This window comes from Oryctolagus cuniculus, chromosome 8 (genome assembly GCF_964237555.1).
Source record: "Oryctolagus cuniculus chromosome 8, mOryCun1.1, whole genome shotgun sequence".
NCBI classification, from domain to species: Eukaryota; Metazoa; Chordata; class Mammalia; order Lagomorpha; family Leporidae; genus Oryctolagus; species Oryctolagus cuniculus.
The window spans coordinates 13,318,723-13,327,665 of record NC_091439.1 but is presented as its reverse complement, the minus strand read 5'-3'; the positions used below and the strand labels follow the sequence as shown (position 1 = coordinate 13,327,665).

General features: G+C 44.3%; 1 protein-coding gene across 13 annotated transcripts in view; it reads right to left on the bottom strand.

Moving 5' to 3' along the window:
• SH3D19 (SH3 domain containing 19) overlaps positions 1–8,943 on the bottom strand; it is a 200,959-nt gene that overhangs the window by 172,120 nt on the left and 19,896 nt on the right. The window lies entirely within an intron of this gene.

Genomic DNA, 8,943 nt, shown 5'->3' with positions numbered 1-8,943 from the left:
GATGCTTTTCCTGGTCTCCCATGCGGGTGCAGGGCCCAAGGACCTGGGCCATCCTCCACTGCACTCTCCAGCCATAGTAGAGAGCTGGCCTGGAAGAGGGGCAACGGGGACAGGATCCAGCGCCCCAACCAGGACTAGAACCCAGTGTGCTGGCGCCGCAAGGCGGAGGATTAGCCTATTGAGCCACGGCACCGGCAAAACTTCTAAATTATTAGGCTAGTTAAAAAGGGCAGCTGTTGGCTGATAAAAGAGCTTTTGGGTCAGTGACTTCTAAATAATTTTGGACCTTAAAAAGTTAAAATCACTGGAGCACCTTCAAAGGCGAGTATTTGAACTTCAGGGGCAATCTCCTAACCCCCTGTGAGTTCAATGAAGCTATTTTTATTTCTGAAACAGAGGGTTAGCTAATATGAGCGGCCTCTTGGAGACAGTACCACAAAAAAAAAAAAGACAAAAAAAAAATACACTTGTGTTTCACATTCCTTTTGGTTAGAGACTACTGCTAGTGTCCTACCAGGAAAAAATATATTATTAACTCATCTGAAGAAGCCCCAGAAACAACCAGTTTCAAATGGGCACATTTTAAATTTCTAAAAATGGGCTACAGACAAAGGAAAATTCCTATCAATCTAGCTTTCTATAGAGCCCACTGGCTACCACCTAGCTGAGCCAAGTTCTAAGAAGGAATAATCAGGGGCTGATGGCATTGTGGCACAGCCAGTGACACTGCCACTTTTGGTAGTGGCATACCCTATCGAGTGCAGGTTCAGGTCCCAGCTCCCTGCTTCTGATATAGCTCCCTGCTAATGTGCCTGAGAAAGAACATGGCCCAAGTGCTTGGGACCCTGCCACCTATGTAGGAGACCTGAACGGAGTTCTAGGATCTTGACTTCAACCTGGCTGAACCCTGGCTGTTGAGTCATTTGGGGAGTGATTCAGCAGATGGAACATTCTCCTCTCTTTCTGCCTCTCTTGCCCTCTCTCTATAACTCTGCCTTTCAAATAAATAAATAAATAAATAAATCTTTTAAATAAATTTTTCAATAATAAAAATAGAAAAAATTAAATAGACAAAATAATCATTGATCTTTAGGTCAGAAGGCGCCTGCTTTAGACCATACTCAGTACTATATATAATTAGCTTTGCATGGTATTTTTTAACAAGTACTTGAGTCTCTGCAAGTGAAAAACATTTATCAAATGTTGAGTAATTAAAATTTGCTCTGGAAAAAAAATCTGGAATTTTTTTTTTTTAATTTATTTATTTGAAAGGCAGAGTTGGGGGGGAGATAGAGAGAAAGAGAGAGAGGGGAGAAGAGAGAGGAAACAAAGAAAGATCTTTCATCTATTGTTTCACTCCCCAAATGGTCACAATGGCCACAGCTGGGCCAGGCCAAAGCCAGGAGCCTGGAACTCCATCCAGGTCTCCCACATACGTGCAGAGGGCCAAGTACTTGGGCCACCTTCTGCTGCTTTCCCAGATGCATCAGCAGGAAGCCAGATCAGAAGTGACACCCAAATGGGATACCAGTGCTGCATGCATGCTGTGGCTTAACTCACTACACCACACCACCAGCCCCTGGATGATTATATTTTTATAGCCATGAAAATAAACTGAGCCTAACAGGACGGAACTAAGAATAACCAGAGTGAAAAAAATAAAACAAACAAAAAACCACAAAGGGAATAAAAGAAGGAAGGTTGGAGGCCAGCACTGTGGCACAGTGGGTTAAGCTGCTGCTAGCAACACCTGAATCCTGTATTAGAAAGCTGGTTCAAGTCCTAGCTACTCTGCTTCCAATACAGCTCCCTGGTAATGTACCTCAGAAAGGAGTGGATGATGGTTTAAGTGCTTGGACTCTGCCACCCATGCAGGAAACCAGGATGAAGTTCCTGGTTCCTGGCTTCAGCATGGCCCAGCCCCAGCCACTGTGGACATTAGGAGAATGAACCATTGGATAAAGGTATCTTTCTCGCGTGCACTCTCGCTCTTTATCTCCTTCTCTCAAAATAGGTCACTCTTTCGGATAAATAAATAAATCTTAAAAAAAAAAAAAAAGAAACAAAACAGATGCACGGTCATGTTAAGAAATCAGAGCTTTGGGGTGGGTGCTGTGGCATAGCAGGTTAAGCTACTACCTGCAATGCCAACATCCCATATGGGCACCAGTTTGAGTCCTGGCTGCTCTACTTCTGACCCAGCTCCCTGCTATTCCAACTGGAAAAGCAGTGTAAGATGGCCCCAAGTCCTTGGGCCCCTGCACCCACTTCAAAGGACCTGGAAAAAGGAAGCTCCTGGCTTCTGGCTCTGCCATGGCCCAGCCCTAGCTGCTGCAGCCATTTGGGGAGTGAACCAGAAGATGGAAGATCTCTCTCTCTCTCTCTAACTGTGCCTTTCAAATAAATAATAAAATAAATCTTAAAAAGAAAGAAATCAGAGCTTTAAGGGAAGGATTTCAGCTGCTAGCTGAAATACTTTAATGCAAAGGAATAACATGATGAGTTTATATTTTAGGAAAATCACTTTGGTGGTTGTAGAGGCGATAGAGAGAAGCAAATCAGGAAATATAACGGTGTCACAAGGTTGCTATAAATGGCAAGAGATGCCTGGACCAGGATAGTAGCAATGAAAATGGAGAGAAGAGCCACAGAGGAGACAGAGTCAACAGAAATTGTCAACTGTCTATATAGGCAATCATGGTGATACAGGGAGTTAAGTAACCCCAGGTTTCTGGCTTGGACTACTTGAATGATATCACTGAATGAGAAGAGAAACCCTAGAGGAGAAACAGTTTACAGGAGAGAATTGCAGTTAAATACACTAAAATTCTACAAAAAAGAAATCCAAAGACATTATATTCATACACTGAGCACTAAATATGTAATTTGGAAGAATTACAATACAAGCATATACTGAGAGTTCACTGAAACAATCTCTGTAAAAGGATTATCCATCAGCTCAAGGTGCCAGGAAGCTCGCAGGGTTCTCTACAGAAGAAGGATACTTCCCTGTGCTGTTAACATCAGGTTAACCAAAGAAATGTAAGTAGAAGTGATACAAGGCACTCCGGAGTGGAAGTTTCAAATGCTGGCACAGAACTTGTCAACTGTTTTTATGGACTATGACTGCTCCTTCAGCCAGGATCCCAGGATATCAGTACAGGTGAGGCTGAACTGTAATTCACAAGTTCAACGCAACTGTTTTAAAATAATGACTTCTACAGTTGTTTGAAACCACAGCATTAACAACAAAATATGGCAGGTACATGTGTCTAACAAATATTATGTATGATTTATTAGTGTTCACCATCTTCAAATTGCTTTTGTTGGTGATTTGCTTAGAAGCAACCTGATTGGGGGAAAAAAAAAAAAAAAAACAGTGGACCCAAGCATCCCAAAACTAGAACAAATAATTTGGACCCTAAAAGGAAACCTGATACACTGGAGTCAGCAACTTTTTTTTCCCTTGTAAAAGCTAGACAGTAAATACTTTAGTCTTGCAGGCAATACAGACTCTGTTTTAACTACTTAACAGATGCAGGACAATTTGGTCCTCAAATGTAGGGCAAAAGCAGCAACTGACAATATATACATGAATGAGCATGGCTATGTTCCAATAAAACTTTATTTACAAAAACAGTGAGGGGCTGGCACCATGGCTTGCTGGACACCAGTTTGAGTCGCAGCTACTCTACTTCCAATCCAGCTCTCTTCTAATTCACCCAGGAAAGCAGTAGAAGATGGCTCAAGTGCTTGGATCCCTGCACCCAAGTGGGAGAACCGGCAGAAGCTCCAGGCTCCAGGGTTTGGTCTGGCACAGACTGTTGTGGCCATTTGGGAGGTGAACTAGAGGATGGAAGATCTCTCCCTCCCTCTATCGCTCCTTCTCTAACTCTACCTTTTTTTTTTTTTTTGGACAGGTAGAGTTACAGACAGTGAGAGAGAGAGAGAGAGAGAGAGAGAGAGAGAGAGAGAGAAAGGTCTTCCTTCCGTTGGTTCACTCCCCAAATGGCTACTACAGCCAGCGCTGCACCAATCCGAAGCCAGGAGCCAGGTGCTTCTTCCTGGTCTCCCATGTGGGTGCAGAGGTCCAAGCACTTGGGCCATCCTCCACTACCCTCCTGGGTCTCAGCAGAGAGCCGGACTGGAAGAGAAGCAACCAGGACTAGAACCTGGTGCCCATATGGGATGCCAGTGCCGCAGGCGGAGGATTAACCTAGTGAGCCATGGTGCTGGCCCAACTCTGCCTTTCAAATAAATAGATCAATCTTTTTTAAAAAATAGGAAAAAAAAGAAGAAGAAGAAGAAGACGACGACGACGACGACGACGACAGCTTGGGCCCTGAGTCTAAACGCTTCACACTGTTGATACAGAATCTGAAGAGACTGAGGAGGGCATAAGGCCTGGTGATTAATTCACTGCTCATCTGTACTCAATCTACATCCCATATCAGAGTGCCTGGGTTCAATTCCCAGCTCTAGCTCTAGATTCCATTCCTGCCATTGCAGACCCTGGAAGGGAGCAATAATGGCTCAGGTAGTCGAGTCTCTGCCACTCACATGGGAGACAAGGATTGTTCCTGATTGAGTTCCTGATTCCAGGTTTCAGCCTGGCTCAGTCCCAGCCTTTGCAGGCATCTGGTGAGTGAACCAGCAGAAGGGAAATCTGTTTGCCCTTCTCTCTCTCTCTCTCTCTCTCTCTCTAATTCTCTGATACTCTACCTCTTGAATAGTATGCATATAAAATTGAATAATATATATATTTTCTGAGAGAGAAAATCAAGATAATATAGCTGACTAGTGAGAGGCTGAACATCAGAATATGAGTATTCTTGGGCTGGGAGGGAGGCAAGTGTTTAGCATAGTAGTGGTTAAGCCACTTGGGATACCTGCATCCAGTATTAGAAATGCTTAGCCTAGAGTCCTGCCCTGCTCCTTGATCCTAGTTTTCTGCTAATAATGCATACTGGGAGGCAGCAGGTACTAAATCAAGTAATTGGATTCCTGCCACTCACACACATGGGAGAGACCTGGATTGAGTTCCCAGCTCTTGGCTTTGGCATGGCCCACCCTTGAGTGTTGCTTATGGACATTTGGGGAGTGAGCCAGAAGATGGGAGATCTCTTTCAGACTGTCTCTCTGCATTTCAAATAAAATAAGAATTTTTTAAAAATGCATGCATGTCTGTCTCCTGAATCTACACCTCTAGAATAGGTTCACTGAGCCACCAAATGTAGATAAAATGCAGAGATAAATAAGGCAGAGAATGCAAAGGGTAGGTTTTGATTCTGTTAAACACTTTTCAACAGCTTGGTTAAAATGAGGATGTGCTTTTCAAGTAATTGTAGCTTTCATGAAAACAAGTGAATGTCATAAGATCAAATATGAAAACAGATAAATCAGTTTTATGAAAATTGATCTTCAAAAGAAACATCATTTCCTTGAATGATTTACCAATCATTTATCAACAGCACAGTATTTGTTATAATCATTTTGTTTTGTTTTTTTATTTGACAGGTAGAGTTATAGAAAATGAGAGAGACAAAGAGAAAGGTCTTCCTTCCATTGGTTCACTCTCCAAATGGCCGCTATGGCCGGCACTGCACCAATCCAAAGCCAGGAGCCAGGTGCTTCCTCTTGGTCTCCCATGTGGGTGCAGGGCCCAAGGACCTGGGCCATCCTCCACTGCCTTCCCGGGCCACAGCAGAGAATTGGACTGGAAGAGGAGCAACCAGGACTAGAACCGGTGCCCATATGGGATGCCGGCACCACAGGTGGAGGATTAACCAAGTGAGCCACGGCGCTGGTCTCGATGCTATAATCATTAAAGTAACTCATCTAAGGAAAAGTTTAAAGACATACTATATTATAAGCAAAAAATACATTCGGCTGCCAGGCAATTATTTCTTACTGAATTTTAATTTACTTTTCTTTCTTGTAATTTCTAAAGTAATAATTATTGCAAGAAGCTCAGACAACACAAAAGTATAAAGTGACACGCTCTAAATCCTCCTCAATTCCACTCCTCAGAGTATTAACCATACATTGCTTTTGAACATGACTGATTTATTTGTATTGGATAATACAACAAAGCTCCTGAGCCACTGACAACAAAGAGGATTTAGAGTCCCTCAGGTTAGATAGCCCTTGGAAATCATGTCTTAAAAATGCAACAAAGTGGGAGCAAGTGTTTTAGCCTAGGGGTTAAGATGCCTGCATCCCAAATTGCAGTGTCTGGGTTCCATCCTTGGCTCCAGCTCCTGATTCCAGCATTCCACCAAAGCAGACACTGAGAGGCAGTGGTGACTGCTCAATTAATTAGGTTTCACATGAAAGACCTAGATTGCACACCCAGCTCCTGCCTCCAGCCCTAGCTGCTGTGGGCATTTGGGGAATGAATTGGCAGAAAGGAGCCTCTCTCTGCCTCTCAAATTAAAAGGTAAAATAAGCAACAAAGTGTTTCAGGAGTTGAGAAAACGAAGCTGCTGTCCATGCAAGGTTTGAATAAGGGGTCTTGAGCACAGTTCTGTGACCAGCCAAGTGAGGTTCTTCTTTATAGAAGAAATAAGTTGATAATGTCACTGTAAGATGCAGGAGAAATGTTCAAAAATGGGTATAGCCTACCTTGTCTTCTGGTATTTTCTAAGGAAAACTTGGCTGATTTGTTCATTTAAAAAAAAACTGACAATCTTACTTTATTTTTTTAAAAAATCTAGTATCTTTTAATGCTTGTTCATTTATTTTTATTTATTTGCAAAGCAGAGCAACAGAGAGTGAGAGAGAAAGAGATTTTCCATCTACTGGGTCATTCCCAAATACCCACAACAGCTGGGGCTGAGCCAGGCCAAAGTCAGAAGGCAAAAACTCCACTGAGGTCAGGGACCCAGGTACTTGAGCCATCACCTACTGTCTCTCAGGCACATTAGCAGGAAACTGAATCAGAAGGAAGTGGGACTTCACTTCAGGCATCCCAACTGGCATCTTAACCCACTCCTCATACCTGCCCTCATTTTCAAAAAGCTACATTTATTTGGGCAGAGTAAGGAATTCCAAAAGACCATCCAGTAAAAGAAAAAGAAAAAAAACCTGGCAGAATCAATTTTGTCATAACTCCAGAAACCAACCAAAAGCTTTCAGCAATTGATGAAATATGTAATCAAGATTTTGAGTAGAACAGCAAACTCTCTGGCATTTTAACTTGCTCCGGGTCCCTTCCCCCAATCCCCAGCTCAGCAGTAGACTTAAAAACATCAGTGTACATTCCTGATACTGAAACGATCAGAGACAGCAGACTGGATTTCATCCAAAAACAACTGTAATCATTTGACTTGACCTGTCTGGTGGGTCCCAGGAAGGTCAGCACAGAAGACCTGCCTTTCTCCCACCCAATTTGGAACTTTCCTAGTGCTAACATGGCCAGCCGGGGCATCTGCTAAAAACATTTACAGGCAAATAAATACATCATTTGCTGCTACATGAGGATAACAGCTGGGCCAAACAATGGACCAACGTAAAAGGTTGAGGAAAGGCTGCAGAATGAGATGCTTTGGGGAGCAAGGACTTTGAAACACTCCCACACAGCCCTGGGAATCTAGAAGGCCAGCTGTATTACCACAGGGGGCACATGCTCAGAAAAGATCTGAGGAGATCCTAAATTCTCACCTCAGGCCATACCAGAGCAGTAGATCAAGGCTTAGAGGGAAACTAAGCTGCCTGGCTAAGCATTGGAGGTGCATAACATGCAGCACGGAGCCCACCTGCAAAGACCAGAAGGTTCTTTTTGGGTTCTGTGGGGAGCAACTCAGACTAGACTGTTACTGGAATTAAGACTTATTCTATGCATCTGCTCTCCCACAATATGGCGCTGGGAGAGGAGGAAACAGCTTCTACACAGCTGCCTCCAGTTCAACCAATAAACAGCAGGACCTGCTCCTGATTGGAGGAGAGCAGCGTACTCAGCGTGTGGGTAGCAGAGTTGGGATTGGTGGAAGAGGACTATAAAGGAGGAGAGAAACAACATGTACCAGGAACATCTATCTGAAGGAACACCTGTGCAGCCCCCGAGAGAGCCGGCCGGCGGTGTGCCGCTCCCCTGCGGAAGTGGGGAAGGTGGCAGGGGGAACCGCCCTTCCACGGAGGTGGAAGGGACGGTAGCCAACCCTGTAAGAACCAGCAGCAAACCCGGGAAGGGCTGAGCAGACAAAAGAACAGCGCAGGGTCCTGTGTCATTCCTCCGCGAAGAGGGGGAGCGACATAATGGTGCCGTGACTCGGATAGGAAGCCTAGGCAGGGTTTAGTGTCGTTCCTCCATGAAGAGGGGGAGCGACAGGTTCGGAGCATTTAAGATAAATTCTGTCCAGTCACTAGCTGACAAACTAAGGAAACAAACTCCAATGTCACATGATAAATAACACAGACTTTATAAAGTTACTGTGGGAGACCCGGATGAAGCTCTGGCTTTGTCCTGGCCCAGCACTGGCTGTTGCGGCTATCTGGGGAGTGAACCAGCAGATGGCAGATCTCTGTCTCTGTCTCTGTCTCCCCCCTCTCTCTATAACTCTGCCTTTCAAATAAAAAAAATTTTTAAAAGATCTATTTATTTAATTATTTGAAAGGCAGAGTTACAGAGAGGCAGAGGCAAAGAAAGAAAAGTTTTCCAGCCATTGGTTCACTCCCCAAATTGGCCACACCGGCCGGAGCTGCGCCGATCCAAAGTCAGGAGCCAGAAGCCTCCTCTGGGTCTTCCACATGGGTTCAGGGGCCCAAGGACTTGGGCCATCTTCCACTGCTTTCCCAGGCCACAGCAGAGAGCTGGATCAGAAGTGAACAGCTGGACTCAAACCGGCACCCATATGGAATGCTGGCACTGCAGGCAGTGGCTTTACCCACTACATCACAGCACCAGCCTAAATAAAAATAATCTTAAAAAAAAAATTGCAGACT